Source organism: Oryx dammah, unplaced genomic scaffold (assembly GCF_014754425.2).
Source record: "Oryx dammah isolate SB20612 unplaced genomic scaffold, SCBI_Odam_1.1 HiC_scaffold_12, whole genome shotgun sequence".
Classification (NCBI taxonomy): Eukaryota; Metazoa; Chordata; class Mammalia; order Artiodactyla; family Bovidae; genus Oryx; species Oryx dammah.
Genome location: NW_024070196.1, coordinates 5,353,357 through 5,372,894, shown reverse-complemented (window position 1 = coordinate 5,372,894; position 19,538 = coordinate 5,353,357). Strand labels below are relative to the sequence as shown.

The window sequence follows — 19,538 nt, the reverse complement described above, 5'->3', positions numbered from 1 at the left end:
TTAAAATAAATGTTTACCTTTTTAATTCAGACACTAAGTCAGAAAAAAAGGAAATTAAGTCAGCATAAGGTCTTTGTCTTTAAAATAAATATTTACCTTTTTAATTCAGACACTAAGTCAGAAAAAAAGGAAATTAAGTCAGCATAAGGTCTTTGTCTTTAAAACATAGATAACGTAAAATTTTATGGAAATGTATATCTTGGGTCTTCTCTTGGAAGTTATATTCTACATATTATTATTTTTTTAATCTCCTTATTGGCTCTTAAACTAATTCTTACCCTCAGAAACAATATGTACATGTACTCAACAAAAGTTGGTCTTCTAAATAAACAATTAACTTACTTCAAAGGAAACTTCCTTTTAAAAAGAAATGTTACTCTTGTCAAAAAAAATTCCAACTATTAAGAATGGACTCATAAACTCTTTTTTTTTTTTTAAAAAAAAAAGCTTCAGAGCACTCAGGATTTGAAAAAGAAAAAGAACCTCTCCCCATTCTGGGCTATCTGAAGGAACTAACTGTAAAAGGAATACCTGAAATGTCCTCTGAAAGCCTGTCAGAGGACAAAAAGACTATCTCTCAGTCATGTAACAGTGTACTCCTTGACTACAGTTAAAATCATGTCCTATCTCTAGCTGAACTAACCCTTTCAAATAAAGTCTACTCAATTGAGAACACAGACCAACTTTAATAAACTAGGAACACTGTCTCAAAATCTTGGATAGTTAAAGAAGAAAACATCCTAACTTTGTATATTCAAGGGAATGCCTCTGCTTTTATGACTCTTGTGTATGGCTATGAAGTTATAGGAAAACCTGATTCCCACAAACGTATGTTTATATGTTGGTATGTAGATTCACTTTTTACATTTTTGAATGGGCAAAATATTTATATAGCTCAAAAATAAAAATGAAATACAAAAATAAACACTGAAAAGACTTTCCAAAACTCCCAACCATCTATCTACCCTCCCAACCATCTATCTACCATGGTTCCCATTTGGAAATGATTTTTGTTAGTTTGTTTACCCTTTAGGTGAGAATTAAATATTTGTAAGCACTCATGAAGACTTAACATTTCCAAATATTTAAATAATTCTCTTGTTTACAATGCTGATTCGAACTATGAAGAAAGAATTTGTCAAGCAAAAGCTAGTCAACCAAGTCTTCAACTAGATTTCAAATTAACAGAATAAAAATGAATGGTTTTCAATATTCTTTGCAGTACTAGTAATAGGGCTTCCCAGGTGGCTCAATGGGTAAAGAATCTGTCTACAATGGAAGAGATTCAGAAGATGCAGATTCGATCCCTGGGTCAGGAAGATTCCGGAGGAGGGCATGGCAATCCACTCCAGTATTCTTGCCTGGAGAATCCCATGAACAGAGCCTGGTAGGCTACAGTCCCAAGGGTCACAAAGACTCAGACATGACTCAAGTGGCTAAGCACACATTCACTGAAGTACTAGTAATACAAATTGTGATATATTACATTATTTTCAACAAAATCTATTTATGAACAAAGCAAATGAAATCATTCTCAAATTCCTATTTCTGAGATTTTGGCTAAAATACAAAAGTTCAAAACTTTATCCAGAGATTTTTTAGTAATACTAATTTAACTAATAAGTGAAATTAACTAGTAAGTGAAAAAGCCAGAAAACATTTGTGTTTGTCACCCACATTTTTAGAATATCTCAAAGTAGTCAATAATTATTTTTTCACTACAATAAACCAAATCTTCATATAATATCAGCTAAGCAATAAATTCCCCATTCTATAAAATACTTTTTCTTGTGCTGACTGACAAGTTATAAACCTTACTGAAAATCGATTAGCAAGGGGAATGACTGACAATGAAGCCCTGGATTACAGCCTATCTGCAAATTCAGATCCAGTGCTCCTCTCAACACAGACCCACTGAACGAGGTGTATGAGGCGTGCACGAGAGCAGTAAAAACCAGCATGAAGATATGGAAATGCACTGCCCCAGAGCATAAGCCTCTGGGGAAACAGTGGTAGGAGAGCGATTAACCTCTGAGCCACTGCAAGAGAAATGGCTCTTTCTAAGCAATTGGTGGCGATGACTAAGTTTTCAGAAGGGCAAGTTGTGGTTGACTAAGTTTTCAAAAGGGCAAGTTGCGGTCGGTTACCGGCAGAAACAAAAAGTGACCTACGGGTAAACAGTATGAAAAACACAGACAGCAAAACAGTCTTCACAGTATCATGTATCTTCATAGAAAAACGTATCTATACACAGGGTGTCAACAGAGGAAAGAGTAGTTAATAGATTACTTTTCCTCACCTTGACTCTCAGAGTTCATTATTTTCATTTAAAATATTTTCTTCCATTGCACTTTTATCATACCTCATTGTAATTATTTTTATACTTCTCTCTCCCCTACTATTTGAAGGTTCACAGTTTTCTAAGACATAGCACAAAGATGATACAAAACAAATATATAATAATTTTGAATAAATGGCCATTTAAGCAAACCATTAGAATAAAAATTTTCTAAAGCATATATATATACCTAATACTAAATTATACTTAGTGCTAAAAAGTCCAACTGTTATAATTAGTTGAGGATACTATAAATACTATTGGTACTTTGCATTACTTTGCCAAAATTTAAAATTTCCTTTTCATTTTATAATAGTAGGATAATATATTTATATAGATATATCAGTGATTTTCTTTATTACTATTATGACAACATTCTTTACTCTGATGTTACATTAGGAATATACCACCTACCACAGTTAGCTGTCTTGCCCAAGCACAGAATTTAGATTCTAGACAGAGTTTGGGATTTCAGCATCAAAGAAAGGAATGCCAAGCATGTTGAGGTTGAAAGCAACTTTGGAAATCTCACTAACCCACTATCATTAGGTTTCTGGGGTACAAGTTCCTATTAAAACATTCACAATTGATATTGGGAAGTTAATAACCCTGTTCTATCACAGGCATATTATCTATTAAAATAGGATGTATGCTTAGTACCTACATTTTCCCCAATACAAGCAGGTGGCAGTACTGATCAATAAGCTATTTTCACATTTATTCATTCATTAAGCATTTACACCTACTGTGTGCCAGGCACAGGATAACACATAATTTAAAAAACTTATTTTCTTCTCCATTGAATTTATGGTCAATTTAAGATAGAGAATAGGGTTAGTTCCAAAAATTTTTTGAGAATATGTAAATATGTAACAAGGTGACCAGATTTAGTTTGAAATTACCTCCAAGGAAGCATGTATTAAAATACTACTACATTAAAAAATATCCCAAACACTATATACTGTAATATATAACAACTTGGTTTAAAGTAACACTTGTTGGGAAGTGAGGGGATGCTTATATATAAAATCTTAACCTCCATAAATCAAAATGTAAATCAAAGTATCATAGCTCAAATTATGTTAAAATTTTTTTAACATAATTACAATTGCACAAGTGGTACTTAATTTTTTTCCTTTTCCCTGAAGTTTAAAATATTTATAACTTTCTTTATAAAAATGCAGCCTCTGAGGATCTGACAAATAAATTACAATAGAGATTCAAGATGAAGGGTTTTTTTTATCCCTTCAGTTCAGTTCAGTCGCTCAAGTTGTGTCCGATTCTTTGCAACCCCATGAATCACAGCACGCCAGGCCTCCCTGTCCATCACCAACTCCCTGAGTTCACTCAAACTCATGTCTGTCGAGTCAGCGATGCCATCCAGCCATCTCATCCTCTGTCGTCCCCTTCTCCTCCTGCTCCCAATCCCTCCCAGCATCAAGGTCTTTCCCAGTGAGTCAACTCTTTGCATGAGGTGGCCAAAGCACTGGAGTTTCAGCTTCAGCATCAGTCCTTCCAATGGACACCCAGGACTGATCTCCTTTAGAATGGACTGGTTGGATCTCCTTGCAGTCCAAGGGATTCTCAAGAGTTCTCCAACACCACAGTTCAAACGCATCAATTCTTTGGCGCTCAACTTTCTTCACAGTCCAACTCTCACATCCATACATGACCACTGGAAAAATCACAGCCTTGACTAGACGGACCTTTGCTGGCAAAGTAATATCTCGGCTTTTCCATATGCTATCTAGGTTAGTCATAACTTTCCTTCCAAGGAGTAAGTGTCTTTTAATTTCATGGCTGCCATCACCATCTGCAGTGATTCTGGAGCCCAAAAAAATAAAGTCTGACACTGTTTCCACTGTTTCCCCATCTATTTCCCATGAAGTGATGGGACCAGATGCCATGATCTTCGTTTTCTGAATGTTGAGCTTTAAGCCAACTTTTTCACTCTCCTCTTTCACTTTCATCAACAGGCTTTTGAGTTCCTCTTCACTTTCTGCCATAAGGGTGGTGTCATCTGCATATCTGAGGTTATTGATATTTCTCCCGGCAATCTTGATTCCAGCTTGTGCTTCTTCCAGCCCAGCGTTTCTCATGATGTACTCTGCATATAAGTTAAATAAGCAGGGTGGTTTGGGCCAAATTACTGATCTGACAAACATATACACAAAATGTATGTATCTACCAATACATGAATATACACAGATACAGAATTTCACACAATAATGCAAGTTAAGAGTTCTATTTATAACAGCCACAGAAGAAAACAATGAAAATGGCAGCTTTGCCTGTTTGCTCTTTTAAATTTTATACTGTTATAGAGCTAGCAGAGACAATATGCGTACTGAAACATTACTTACAATACTCCTTTGTAGACAAGCAACATCTGTAATAACTTGACAAACTTGTAAGTCACTCTGAAGTTTATCCTGAATTATCTAGAAAGCAATTAGTCTTTAAATCTCATGTTCTAAACCCAAAATAAACTACCACTAAGCATCTTGAATTCATATCAAAATTTCCTCTCAAATTTTCATTATAAATTTTTTTGTAGCCATCCCTTCAGTAAAGTAAGAAAAATATCATGGGAAACTATTTTTAAAAGGTTCCAGGAAAACAGAACAGCAAATATGACCCAGGAATGAATTTAATCAACATGGAGAAAGAATGAAATCAATTTTCCTTCCATGTGTTGCTTAGAACCACATTCACTCTACTTTCTTTATCTAATTTAATATTTACTGCTGCTATTTGTAAGGTTCAAATGTATTTACATGGCTTGAGAAAAGTTTCCTATAGATATGGTATATCAATCTTGCATTTTAATATTAAAATAACCTTTCATTTTAAGGACTGCTTAAAATTCTGAAACTAATTTCTTTTATTAGCTATTAGTCCTCACTGAAAAGCTTTGAGAAAAGATATAAAGACTAAGAAGTAAAAGAGTTACATCCACTGAATCAACGGAAGACCATTAATAGCAGGAAGCCACATAGTGCAGAACTAGAAGGGAGCCTGGGATCACCTAATTCTCCTTCATTTGTGGAATGAACCTAAGGTTTGGAATCAGAGTAATCCAAGTTTAAACAACAGCTATGTCATTATTACAGTGTAACCTTGGTAGGGGTCATTTGACCACCATGAGTTCTAGTTTTCTTTTATTTGTGCAAATGCAGTTATAATACCATTTACCTTACCAACCTAAGTATTACTGTGTGGACACAGAGGTGCCTGGCACAAAACATGCTATAAAATAAGAACTATTATTTATAGGTGAGGACAGTAAGGTAGAGAATTACGTGTCGTGTTCAGGGCTATACAGCTATTTTAGAGCCACAGACGCCAGTCCCAAGTTCACTACTTTTAACTGATTTCCATTATATATGTGATGGCTCAAGTTGAACTAAAATAATTAGACATTACCAGAGAAGGAAAAAAGTACTATATTTTGCAAACAGCAATTAAATATGCAAACAACTAAATCTTGATTTATTCAGTTCATGGAATGATTATCTAGGTCTATATAACTATGCTTCTGCTACACATGGCAAATTGGGGGCAAAAAGATGGTAACTGGGGAAAAAGTAACAGAAACAGAAAGATTTAGGTTAAGTGGAAGCAATCAATTAAGAAATAATCAAGATCTGCAAGGTGCTACTGAAGTCAAATAAAAACATTACAATAATCCTCCACCCTTAAGATATTTAATATCCAACTGTCAAGACAAGAAGCTCATAAAGAGTATCTGAATATCAAGTGCCAAACTGGGTAGTGTAAGAAGTCAGAAAATGAAGAAATCATTTAAATAGTCATTTAAATAGATATGGTATTGCTTCTAAGTTTAAAAGACTGAGTCTGATAGATGTTGAAGAGATAGAAGGGAATTATCATCTGTGGACCTATGATACATGTGGAAATGCCACCATCATTAACTTGAAGTACTGACAATATCTCTAACACTTCTAGCAGTCACTAGTCTTTATAAGGCCTACTTAGTATTATTATCTCCTCATTCAATCACTTAATACTACAGTTAAAATAGTCTTTAACTTACTCGTAATGGTTTCTTCAAAAGTACTTCCTGCCATGATACATACTTCCATTTTAGGGCTAATATATGTCTTTCTGTACAAGGAGAACTTTACTGTGTGGGTGTGAAAACTTTAGACTTTTTATTTTAGTTACAAACACTGACTAAGAAGGGGTCCTTCTGTTTCCAAAGGTACTTACCAGAAATCCTACATAAAAGCAGGTTATACTCTTGAATGGGAGGGGGGGAGTGCATAACAAAGAAACAAGAGAGTTCTTAAACATACAAATGTTATATTCACCAAAAAGCTTTATGAAAAGACAATAAAAAATGTAACTCAGGGCCAAAGTGGATACCTGACTCACTGATTCTTACCAACACGTAGCCTCTACTATTGAAAAGCGCAGCTCACTTGGAAAACGAGAGACTTTGTTCATCTTGCTCCACCCCCAGTCCCTTCTCCCATGCCCTGCCCCTCCAGCCTCTAAACTTGAAGCCTCCTTGTAAAGAATAGATTTCAGTATAGAGCATTTTCAAGTCACAGAAGCTGTTCATCATGTAAGAACTAAGAGAAGGGTTATTATAAAGCATGGGATGGCAGATTCAAACACATGGTAAAAAGTACGATCCTTTTGAAAATGTATACATACATACATATACATACATACATATATATATACATATATATATATATATAAAAGTGTGTGTGTATCTGTGCACTGAGGCATGAGTATGGATGGGAAAAGCCTACATAAAGATATAAAAATGTGCACAGTGGTTATCTAAGTGGCTTAATAAGAGATTTTTTTTCTTTTTCTATTATCCTGTTAATAAACAAGCATTTCTTACTATGTGCTAATAACTGTTCTAGGCACTGGGTATAAGACAGCAAATAATGCAGATGAGGTAAAGTAATTCTCACACATTGAAATTAGATATACAGAGAAAATGAATAAAAATCTTTTCAATTCTTTCATGTACAATTACTTTTCTATTTCCCTTATCACCCATCACCTCATGCTGCCAAGTTGCTTCAGTCGTGTCCGACTCTGTGTGACCCGATAGACGGCAGCCCACCAGGCTCCCCACTCCCTGGGATTCTCCAGGCAAGAATACTGGAGTGGGTTGCCATTTCCTTCTCCAACGCATGAAAGTGAAAAGTGAAAGGGAAGTCGCTCAGTCGTGTCTGACTCTTAGCAACCCTGTGGACTGTAGCCCACCAGGCTCCTCTGTCCATGGGATTCTCCAGGCAAGAGTACTGGAGTGGGGTGCCATTGCCTTCTCCCTCATCACCTCATACTAATTCTCAAATGTAGCACCCATTCCAAAAGATTCCTAAGCTTGGAAAAGGAAGAGGATTGGAATTGTTGGTAATACTTATTCTGTACCATGCACCAAGCACTACTCTAAAGCCTCTATCTAGTAGCTCAGTCCTGTCAGAATGAAAGGGCATCTACCGTATCATCCCTCTATTTCCTTGTTCTTGCACTTTCTATGCCCTGATTCTATCTCTCCATTTGATAATTTACTCTTTTTTGAGAAAGAGATAGATACTGGCCTCAGATCTCTACAGATTGTTAATGTATCTGCCAGCCTTACTTTAGCAAATGTCTACCATGGTTAAAGACGTGGTTACGCTTAGTTACTGGAGGCAAAATGATTTTACCCATGGTACACTTTTAAAGACTGCTTCCTCGTGATCATAAAGGAAATTCAGAACATGATCACAGCATCTCAAGGTTGGAAAAAGCCTTCAAATAAAGTTTACTACAACCTCAGGTATGTTCTTAGGTAAACTTTCACTAAAACTCACTATTTCTATTTCCTGTAGTCATCCAGGATCTTTAACCTAAAACACATGTTATTCTGAACTCTGTGATCCTGGCTTACTCATTTTGATAATTATGTTCAATTATAAATATTTGACTAGCAGATACATAAAATCCAGATTCAAACTTATTATACTTTTTAAAACATAACATCTCTTCTCAAGTACCTTAATTATTTTACAGAAGAATTCAAAATGAGAAGGGAGAGCTTAAACTAATCTTTTAAAACTCTAGTTATGAATCAAGTTTATGAACTTGAACTTATATCCCTTATTTAAAAACATTTATTAAGTATCTATTCCATATGGGTGCTAGGCCAGGAAGAAACATAAAACACACTGCATTCTTCCTCTAGAAAGTGCACATCATACTGATCTTTAATCAATTCTTTACTTATTTTAGAGTAGCTTGCCTGCTCTTTAAGTATTCAAGTGTTTGATGTAGCTGTCAAGTGAGTAGGGAAGAACCCAGTAATCATGCCCCCACTACATTTAAAAAGGAGGATTCGAAATATTCATTTTAGAAACATCAATTTACATTTTAAAGCAATTACTGTATATATAATTTAACAAACTGCATTCTTTGCTTTGAAACTATCAAGAATTATATGACTAGCATAACACTTACATGATCCCTTACCATTTCAGGAGATTCCAAAAGGCTTGAAGAGTCAGTAAATAAAATCTGAGTACAAAGAAATACTGCTGGAAGTAGTCATGAGTAGGGTTTGGCAGATTTTGCCTGTCGTGGGAACATTTTCAAAATAACTATTACTGAAAAGGTATCTGATCTACAGCAGTCCTTGACTGGCAGCGAACTATAGGATTGATGTTTAGGAGCACTTTGACATCTTGGCAATACTACTGTAATAGAAATATTTAACTTATAAGTTTATTTTCTTTATTAAAAATTATTTAATATTTATCTATAAATACTCAAGGTCCCCAAATGTTTACAAATTAACTTTGAAAGTTTGTCACACTTGATACATGACTCTATAAACATTTCTTTTTGTGGAATGGATATCATTGGTTTCCCAGCAGTTATAAGAAAGCATGGTATGTAATGATGGCATGATGACTATGAAACAAACCTGCATACAACAATTATGAACTGCTCTATGCATACAACTTGTTTGTTGAAAACTGCTACATGGTAGTAGGAGAACATTTAAAAAAAACTAAATCTAAAAATTTTATTTTTACTGAGTCAATGTGTGTTCAAATGTCTACAACATGGAAAAAAAATTCTATAAGGAATAACTTAAGTCTACCAAAGGATATAAAGTCAAAGATAGCAAAAAGATGCTGAACTTTAGAATATTCTTAAAATTGTAGTATTTTTTAGCTCTTGGGATACAGACACATACAACCCTCTTCATTTTAAATCTTTCCTTTAAAGTTATTTTATCAGGACACAAAATAGCAAATCAAGAACTTAAAATATTTTTCAAGAGATGTTAAATGAAGACATATTCATCATCATGATCACAATATAAGAAAGCAAAGATTAAAATTAGATGGCATTTTCTAAGATATTTTTACTCAACTAGCTTTTATTAAACAATTTTAATAAATAGATTTCATTAGGCCAAGATATAATTTACTCCTCACCAATTAATTTATTTCAAAGACCTTAACTTTGTGAAGTTCACTATATTTGTTTATACAAAAGTAACAAAGGAAAAGGAAATTACTGTGAGGAAAATTTACGGTGATCTTCTAACCCCAAATTTCATTTTAACATTATCAGTGTCATCCAAACGAACCCTGAGTTGTAGAATGGTTCTCTATTTTCTAAACAATGAAATAAGAGGGCGAGAAAACTAAATAGTGACTTAAACATTTTATTTTTATAGATCTAGACTACCACATTCTAGAAATAGTTAGCCAGAGATACTGAAGGCCAGACCCTAAGCAAAAAGTATACAAAACTGAACAAGATGCAGTCCCTATCCTGGAGAACTTCCCAACTGAAAAGGACAGACAAGCCAGACAACACATAGACCTAGGGAGAGAGAAAAAAGTTTTCACACATGGCAATATTTTAAACCAAAATAAAGAAAAAATAAACACTAGATTTTAATCTGACTTGAGTGCTCCTTCAGTGCTATCAAAAATATTCAACTTTGACTAAGCAATGTAAAAAAAAAAAAGATGTTCTCCTAAGAAAATGAAGTATACAGGGAAGAAAACTTAATATATTCCAGGCACCCTTCTAGGTACTTTACTTACATTAACTCAGTGAAACTGTGCAACAGCCCTACAAAGTAGGTATGATCACCACTTCATTTCACAGATACAGTACAGGAACAGTGAATTTAAGTCACATTCCCAAGGTCACACAGCTATTAAACTGGTAACTGAGACTTAACCACAGGCAGAGCTTGGTCTCCAGTTCATAGAAAATGAAATAGGGTTTATACATACATACATACATACATACATACATACATACATACATATATATATATATATATATATATATATATATATAGCAAGAAGTATCGTTAGTTAAGAAATCTTTAGGATGCTTCCCAGGCTATCTCAGAGTGCAAACGTGTGATGTGTGGATGAAATTTATGTTAAGACTCGCAGTGGGTACAGAGAAAGAAAAGACAAACTACACAACTAACTGTGACTCTGGAGATACTTTACTGTGGGAATTTACTAAGAGCAGCTAGCCAAAGAGTTAACGTTCTACTGCTGATCCTTGGCGGAGAACTGCTCCCATCATCTGGGACGCTGTACTGAGGCTTCACAGCCATCAACAGGCAGACAGGCACAATGTCTGATGGAAGGTGCTCACAACAATACATGAGTTTTGCCTCCTTTCCCCAAATCCCTTAAGAACTTCTAGCTCCTGACTCGTCCAAATGTGAAATAATGAAAAAGAGCTGAGAACAGAATATGCAAAAGTATCTCCACTGGAAGGTCGCTTCAAAGAGACTACTGGGTTTTTCACCATTACCATAATGATGTGAAAACTACAGCAAAACAGGCAAAAGTTAGATATCATAATACTTACTGAAGAAACTGCTTCAAGTGGTCTTTACTATTTACTCTAAGCCAAATAAACTTAACAGGGAATTAGGACTTTTTCATTTTTTAGTTCAGTAGACAGCTTAAAAATACTTATTAACCAAGTAATGTATATGTGTGTGTATACATACATACGTACACACGCATATACACACGCGTATGTACACAGGCACACAAACACAGCATTTTTCCATCGGAGTACATCAGAACATATTCTTCAATACGTGATTATCACTCTGGCCGTGTTTCTTAATTTCATCACACGTGACCTTTGTCTAAGAGCCAATCCATCTAAAATAACTATCAGTTTGATCCATGTGTGGTTACCGCTTTCCAGCAGTAAACCTCACTGGGGACACATGCATATCTCTACGAGTCTATCCTACCTTTTATTCTTTCGACTAGTTGTAATTATCTATATTAGATATACTAGGATACATAATTATATTATCTATACTAGGATATGTAATCACAACAAATTTAGATTTCTATGGTTATTTTAATAACCAGAGACACTCATTCATCCAGCATTCACTTGGCTGCCTATTCTCCATAAGCTAAGTTAAGTACAGTCTCTGCTTCATGACTAGAGTTCACAATGTAGTAGGGGAGAAAGACAATAAAACAAGACAGAGCAAAATGGAAGCTAGTGAGTAGGGTCTTGACTTAGTTTGGGGTTCAGAGAAGGCTTCTCTTCTTTAGAGGAGCGACTACGCTGTGCTGTGGTGGGAAGGGGCATGCACAGGGCCGCAGTGCACGGAGTCAGGATACTGTGGCAGGCACAAGGTGAAGCTAGGGAAGCAGAGAGCGACCAGACTGCGTAAGACCTCATACAGGGCTTTGCTTTCTATATTGAGAGTAATGAAAAATACAGTTAGTCAAGGGAAGGCCATGATCCAGAGAAGTCTGCACTACTGTTCTGAATGTCACGTTAAGACAGAATGGGGAATGAGTGAGAGTGGATGTGGAGAGACTGAGGAGGAAGCTATTCCATCAGGCCATGCAAGAGGAAATGCTGGCCTGGACTAGAGAGATGGACAGAAGTGAACAGTTAAGGTTTCTCACACAATTGGATGGAAGGCGACACAGGACGCTGAACGAGGTCAGTGTTCGCTTCTGTTTCCTAGGGCAGGGAGGATCACAGTTCTACTTTCAGTCTTATTTGGCTGGAGGTATCTTTGAGACATCCAGGTCTCAAGTCATCATCATGCTCCAACCGGCTCTGGAGCTCAGAGAAAAGGTCCAGATAGAAGATACAATGTGGGAATTACCTGTGCATAGGTCATCTCTAATGTCCTTCACAGAGCCACCTCCTCCCCACTGTATGGCTAGAATCACAGGGCTTGAACCCAACAGCCTGTCACAGTGTGGACACATTAACTGTCTCTCATCCCCATTAGACTGTAAGTTCCATAAAAGCACTGACCACATCTGTTTTGACTCCTATTGTACCTCAGCTTTTCACACACTTCCTGCACATATCAGAATATCAATAAGTAATATTTATATGAAATAATTAAGAATGTAAGATATCTTAAGATGACAGAACTACAGAGATTAATAATTGAAAAAGATTAATTTTCAGCATAATTTGAAAAACTCATAATTCAGAATAAGGCAAGATGATGTATAAAACATTTCATATATTTATTATTTATTTAGTATTGTATTATACATATTATTACTTATAATGTTTTATATGTTTCTCCTCTCAGGAAAAAGAAAATTTCTACATATTTATCAGTTACACAATTCAATTATAAATTAAACTGGAAGAAAATCATACAGTTTGATATGAGATGAAAATATAGTTATCTTTATTGCCTGTGTTTAAAAGGCAACATGGTTTAGAACTCCATGTGCCTTTAAAAATGTGCAAAAGAATATAAACTTTGACCTGTAAAGGCAGCATACAGTTTTAACAATATTTAATGTATACCATTTACAACAGATCTCACCTATCAAGCATTCTATTGATTCACAGGTATTAACCTAACAGATCACATTTTTGTGTGTCTATTTTACTGACAGGAAATCTATAGCATGAAAGTTTTTGAGAGTTACCAAAAGCATTATAACTAACATTAGCTTAAAAAAAACTTTTGGCAATATGTATCTTAATCTCTATGAACAGAACAAGAGGCTGAGTTCTATTTTCATTAAAATTAAATCAAAAACTGAATATCTTATATATAATTGCCTAGCCTTACTTGGCTTTACCTGCTTTTTATCACCATCTCCCACTGAGACAGGATGTATCAAAAAGCAGTATATTTAATGAAAGGGGTCAAAACACTAAGATCCTACTGAAATATCCTTTAAAAACTACTGGTATTTTTTCAATTACTACTTTATTCATTTTGGTTTTGTGAATATGAAAAATATACAAGTAATAATTTTAACAAAAATACATATGGGGCATTCCATCACTTAATTTTGAATGCAGATAGAATATATCTCATCTTGATCTTCAATGTGGTCAACACTACAAACATGGATTTCCAAATCCTCTTTCGTTTTCATCTTCTAATCAAATTCTCATATATCAAAGCTGAAGAATGTCATTACATTGCTCAGAGAATGTTTACACATGTTCAAAGCACATATATCAAAACACTTTTTTATATAAAAATACTCTGGGAACATTAAATATATTTGAAGACTACAAAATAAAGTACAAGGTGATGAAAAACAGTAGCTAACAGTACTAGTGCATTTTAAATTAGATTAAAAAGAAACAAAATACATTAAAATTTTAAAAAGGAAAACTGATAAAAAAAATTTTGGAAGAGGCTGTGGTTGGCCATTTATTACTTTTTTGCATTAGAGTTAATTAATATTCTAAAAAGGTCTACAAAAAGCTGAACAACCTCTCAAGCTCTGAATTCGTGGCACTGACCTTAGACTTTCTCAGAATGATTTTTAATGCATTCTGTTATTAGTAAAACCTGTTCAAACACATGCCCCATCTGCCAGCACCCCATCTGCAAGAGAGCTTCTTATTCTTGTAGACAGTGCAACTTCTGCTTGCTTCCTTCTCGTTTCTACATACCAGCTGTATGGTAATGAGCGTGAGCAGCTGAAAATCCTGCATGATAACAAAGCTAATATGAAAACGGCAGAACAACAACTTCCCCTCAATGAAGCAGTTGTCGCATGAACAGAGCAGATAAGCTATTAAACAGGGAGGTGGTGGTGATGAGAATTTTATCTGTGCGTATTTGGGGGATGGGTACTGGTGCCTGTGTATGCACATGTGTGTTAAACGTGGGCTTTCCACATAACTGAAAAATAAAAAGAAATAAGAGCAGCACACGATACCAAAGATAGATCTAAAATTTCTAAGTACTTTTGTTAAGACTTGTGAACCCATTCTTTAACTTTTTAAATATCAATTCTTATATAGTAATAAGATGTCATTTGGAAAAGCCAGTTTTCAAAGATTTTAACCTGTTCCATTTCTTAATTAACGTTTTTGGGGGCCTTAGGGGAAAGAAAGAGACAGAATTTAAAAACCATTATGGAAACTATTTCCTAGACATTCTAGCCACTAACGTGAACTGACAAATTATGTTTTTAATTTTTATATAGAAATTTAATTTTTCAAAAGTTTATGATATTTGAAGCCAACACATTTGAAACTCTAAACAAAATACTAAGATATCACATGTTACCTTCTTAATTCAGGAAGGCATGTTGGGGTTAAGTTTTATATACATGAGAGTCACACTGAAGGAATCTACGGAATGTAAGTAGATATAAAGCACGTTAATATTTTATGTGCAGTATCTTTCCATTTAGAGATTAACAGTCACTCAGGAAACTGTTTAAGAAAAATGACCATTTAAAATTGGTGTTATGCATTTTCTCTCACAATCTAAAGAAACTAAAAATGAAAAAAAATCAAAATACAAACCACAGTGAAAGAAGTGCTATTACATGAGAATTACAATTTTTACCAGCACATCTAAATAAGTCTTATGTGGACTTCATAACAGTTACAAAGTTCTTATCATGCAACTATACTTTCTATTCATTATTTCATTTAACCCTTAAAACAATCCTGTGAAGCAGGTACTATTATTATCTCCATCCTACAGAGGCTTAATAAAGGATGAGGCTAAAAACTTCAGCCCAGTCTAAATGACTATCTCTATGCTCTTAAACAGTCTACCACTCTGATATTATCTCCACAAGGGCGAGGATTTGGGTCTGCCTTCGTTCATTGTTGTACTCCAAACACCTAAAGAAATTCTTGGCTTCTAAAAGTTGTTGAATAGATGGAATAAATAAGTGGAATGGGTAGAAGAGATAACTATTCAGTTGTTGCTTTTTCGTTATTAAATGCAGATTGCCTTCAGTGAAAAAAAAAGCTACTATAAATTTTGTAACAACTCTTAATCATTTTGTTATTGAAAAATTATTTACATATTAAGGAATCTTAAACTAAGTGTTTAGGAGTTTTAAGTTTTGTTTACTTATCAGGTTGAAAAATTAAGACTTAACTTTTTTAACCATTAATTTTGAAAGGCTGGTACAGAACGAATAAGAACAAAATTGCACTGATTTTAGTATTTCTGTGAATCCACTTGTCCTCTATTTTATTGTCTAACCATAAAAATGCATTTTCCCTGTTAATTAGCTTAACATAGTCTTTGACTTCAAATATAAATCAAGGCAATGAGCTTCTATAATATAAAAGCTTTTCTATAGTGTGTGTATATATATATATACACACTGAATTGAAAGAATAGTCCCAACTTAAATAGTACCAATTATCCTTTAAAAAACAAGATATGAAGTTGTACTTCCTCAAAAAAAAAAAAAAAAGCTTCTAACAACACTTTAAAGATTTTTGAAATACTCACAAATTCAGACAAGATTTATAAAAACAGTACTATACTGCCCCTACATGTTCAAACTAGTAGTAACAATGACATTTTAAAATCTGAACTGATAATGTAGAGGTATCTGTGGATTATTGAAAAGCTGTTTAAGCTGTTTAAATTGCTCCCAAGTGAATGATATGAGATCATCCATACATAAAAATGTAATTAAATATAGGAATAACCCACAGATTTCAATTTTCATTTTCAAGACTAGTAAGGAGAAGAAGTTTAAGAGAATTTCATCCAACATTATCATGTATTTTTTTTTCTCTCAAAATAGATTTCCCCAACATTACATGTAGTGTTAGTTGCTCAGTTGTGTTTGACTCTTTGTGACCCCACGGACTGTAGCCCGCCAGGCTCCTCTGTCCATGGAGCTGTCCAGGCAAGAATACTGGAGTGGGTTGCCATGCCCTTCTCCAGGTGATCTTTCTGACCCAGGGATCAAACCCAGGTCTCCTGCACTGTAACTAGATTCTTCACTGTCTGAGCTACAGAGAAGCCACAACATTACATGATCATTAAAAAACATAAGAAAATAAACAAATGGCTAATAAGCTATGTGCATTTGAGGTCAATATTTCTATATTAATGTCTGAGAAATACTGTTGAATTGTTTCCCCAAGATCTAAAACAATTTCAATAAAGCTCATAAATGTATACATAAACTTACACACATAGACATTACCAAAACCACAAGAGAAACTTTTATTAATCTAATCTTAGATTTACTTTTAAAAAACCTACAATTATTTTACTTCTACCCATTGTAGGAATAAAGCACTATATATGCAAATAAAGAGATGTGCTGCATTGATAAGTTCTTGTAAAAGAAACTAAGAATGTCATTAGTTTTACCACAAATGGTAGTCCTTTCCAGTATTATTCCTATAGAAAAACACCACATTTTTAAAAAATCCTACATTATAGTATCATTATTTACATCTACCACAATTATATCTACCATCATTTAACTGATTTATATGTGAGACACATTAACTTATGCAAGTTTCCATTAACAAGTTCAAGAACTCTAATTCTGACTTAGGAACAACCCAGGAAGAAATCACTATGGTGAGCCTGATATTACAGACTAAAGTTTTCTGGCAAGAACATGAAAAACGAAATAGTATGGCATCATATTTAATCTTTCAGAGCCTTAAGGTAATATTCTATACTGGATACTATCCAGCAGTATTTGAAAACTTATAGATCATAATATTTTTCAATTAAGTTACCAACATAATGCTATCAAGTGGGGCAGAGTGTGTGCATATGTATTAATATGTATGTGTATGGATGCACCCTTATATACATATGGAGAAACCATAACACAAATAAATGATCAACAACCCTCTTGGAAATGTGAAGTACTGCTGCTGCTGCTAAGTCACTTCAGTCGTCTCCAACCCTGTGCAACCCCACAGACAGCCTCCCACCAGGCTCCCCTGTTCCTGGGATTCTCCAGGCAAAAACACTGGAGTGGGTTGCCATTTCCTTCTCCAGTGCATGAAAGTGAAAAGTGAAAGTGAAGTCGCTCAGTCCTGTCCGACTCTTAGCGACTCCATGGAATTTTCCAGGCAAGAGTACTGGCGTGGGTTGCCACTGCCTTCTCCGAATGAGAAGTACACAACTGAATAAAAGTGTCTGGTGACACACTCTGTACTGAAGCAGACCAAACATGATATCCATGTGTGTGCCTGTGTGCTCAGTCATGTCCAACTTTTTATCACTCTATGGACTGTAGCCCACCAGGCTCCTCTGTCCATGGGATCTCCCATGCAAGAATACTGCAGTGGGTTGCCATTTCTTCCTCTAGGGATCTTCCTGATCCAGGGATCAAACCCACGTCTGTTGCGTTGGCAGGTGGATTCTTTACCACTGAGTCACCTGGGAAGCCCATCCTGTCCACACTGAGGTGGAAATCTCAGGGTCACTGAAATATTAAATGATAAAAATGGTATGTCTTTTTCTTTTTCTGTTTTGTTCAATACTGTATCTATCTGTGCCTGGAAATTAACAGATGCTTATTTACTGAATGGATTAATTAATCCGTGTTCCTCTGCTTTTGATATGTGACCATGGAAAGGAGAAAATGAGATAAGTCTTTCAGAGACAGAAAAGCATCAGTGGCCTTCTTAAGGGAAGGTCTTTACTGCCTCATTCATCTTTGTACATTAGCATCACACACAAGGACGATGGATATGCCTAATACGCATTAGCAGAATGAAAATTAATTTAGTGGTGTTAATATTTTGCAGAAAACTGAGAAAAATAAGTGGCTGACATGCTCCTTCCTCACTTAAAGTCTGCTAGTATAAGCTGCATTTAATCACTGAAGAAAAATAATATATAAGCTCTGAACTATCATCATACTATATGGAGCTGCCCATAATTGGGTTAATAAAATTTAGGTATTAATGTAACGCATTTAAATATGAATGTAGACGGACTTAAGATAAGGCTTAGGTTATTTTGACATTTCAAAGTATATTCCAGTTTTTATATGTGGATGATAGCTGTAAAACTCAAAGGTCTGCAGTTGGTGCCACAATTTTGGAGAAAGCTGTGTTCCTGATTTCAAAACTTTCTGGAGTTTAGAAGGTAACATGGGACACATGCTGTGCATGGCAGAACACTTGTAGTATATCACATGTGAACATTTCTGTAGCAAAATATATAAATATTCAGATAAATAATAAACATGACTGGCTTATGTTAGTCAGGGTTAGATTTGGATAACATGTTAAAGCATTTTGTTTTCAGGGCTTACTGGACTCTTGGTCTGCAGACAAGGGACCATGGGTTTATTTCATACTTGTTTGCCAAGCCAGAAGCTTTGTAACCTGTTTATTTCTAGCATATTTTTCATCTGTCTCCCATACTCCACATCTTAAACTAAGTTAGTTTCTGTAAAATATGACCTACAAGTTTAAATAGGCTTGCCCTGATTGTCATCAACAAAAGGGGTAAGAATTCATGGCAGTTATTTCTATGCTGTAGTTGTAGATTTACAAACAATAATTTTCTTTGCATTAATATCTGACAACTGAGGCACAACATAATACTTTGACATCACAAGATGACAAAAACATCTAGAAAACAATGTTATTGAAGTCATCATAAACTGTGAAAACAAAATATGAATTCAGTTCAGTTCAGTTGCTCAGTCGTGTCTGACTCTTTGCGACCCCATGAATCGCAGCACGCCAGGCCTCCCTGTCCATCACCAACTCCCAGAGTCCACCCAAACTCACGTCCATCAAGTCAGTGATGCCATCCAGCCATCTTATCCTCTGTCATATTTTAAAATCTAGGATTACATAGCAAAAGTTAACCCTTGAAACCATTCCTTCAACAAATCCTTACCCAATCAATATACCATAGTGTTTAATGATGCTGTAGCTA

The 19,538-nt window shown here is 34.9% G+C and overlaps 1 protein-coding gene across 3 annotated transcripts in view; it reads right to left on the bottom strand.

The window, feature by feature from the left end:
- Window positions 1-19,538, bottom strand: part of FBXW7 (F-box and WD repeat domain containing 7) — a 221,866-nt gene that overhangs the window by 35,071 nt on the left and 167,257 nt on the right. The gene's annotated exons all lie outside the window — the stretch shown is intronic.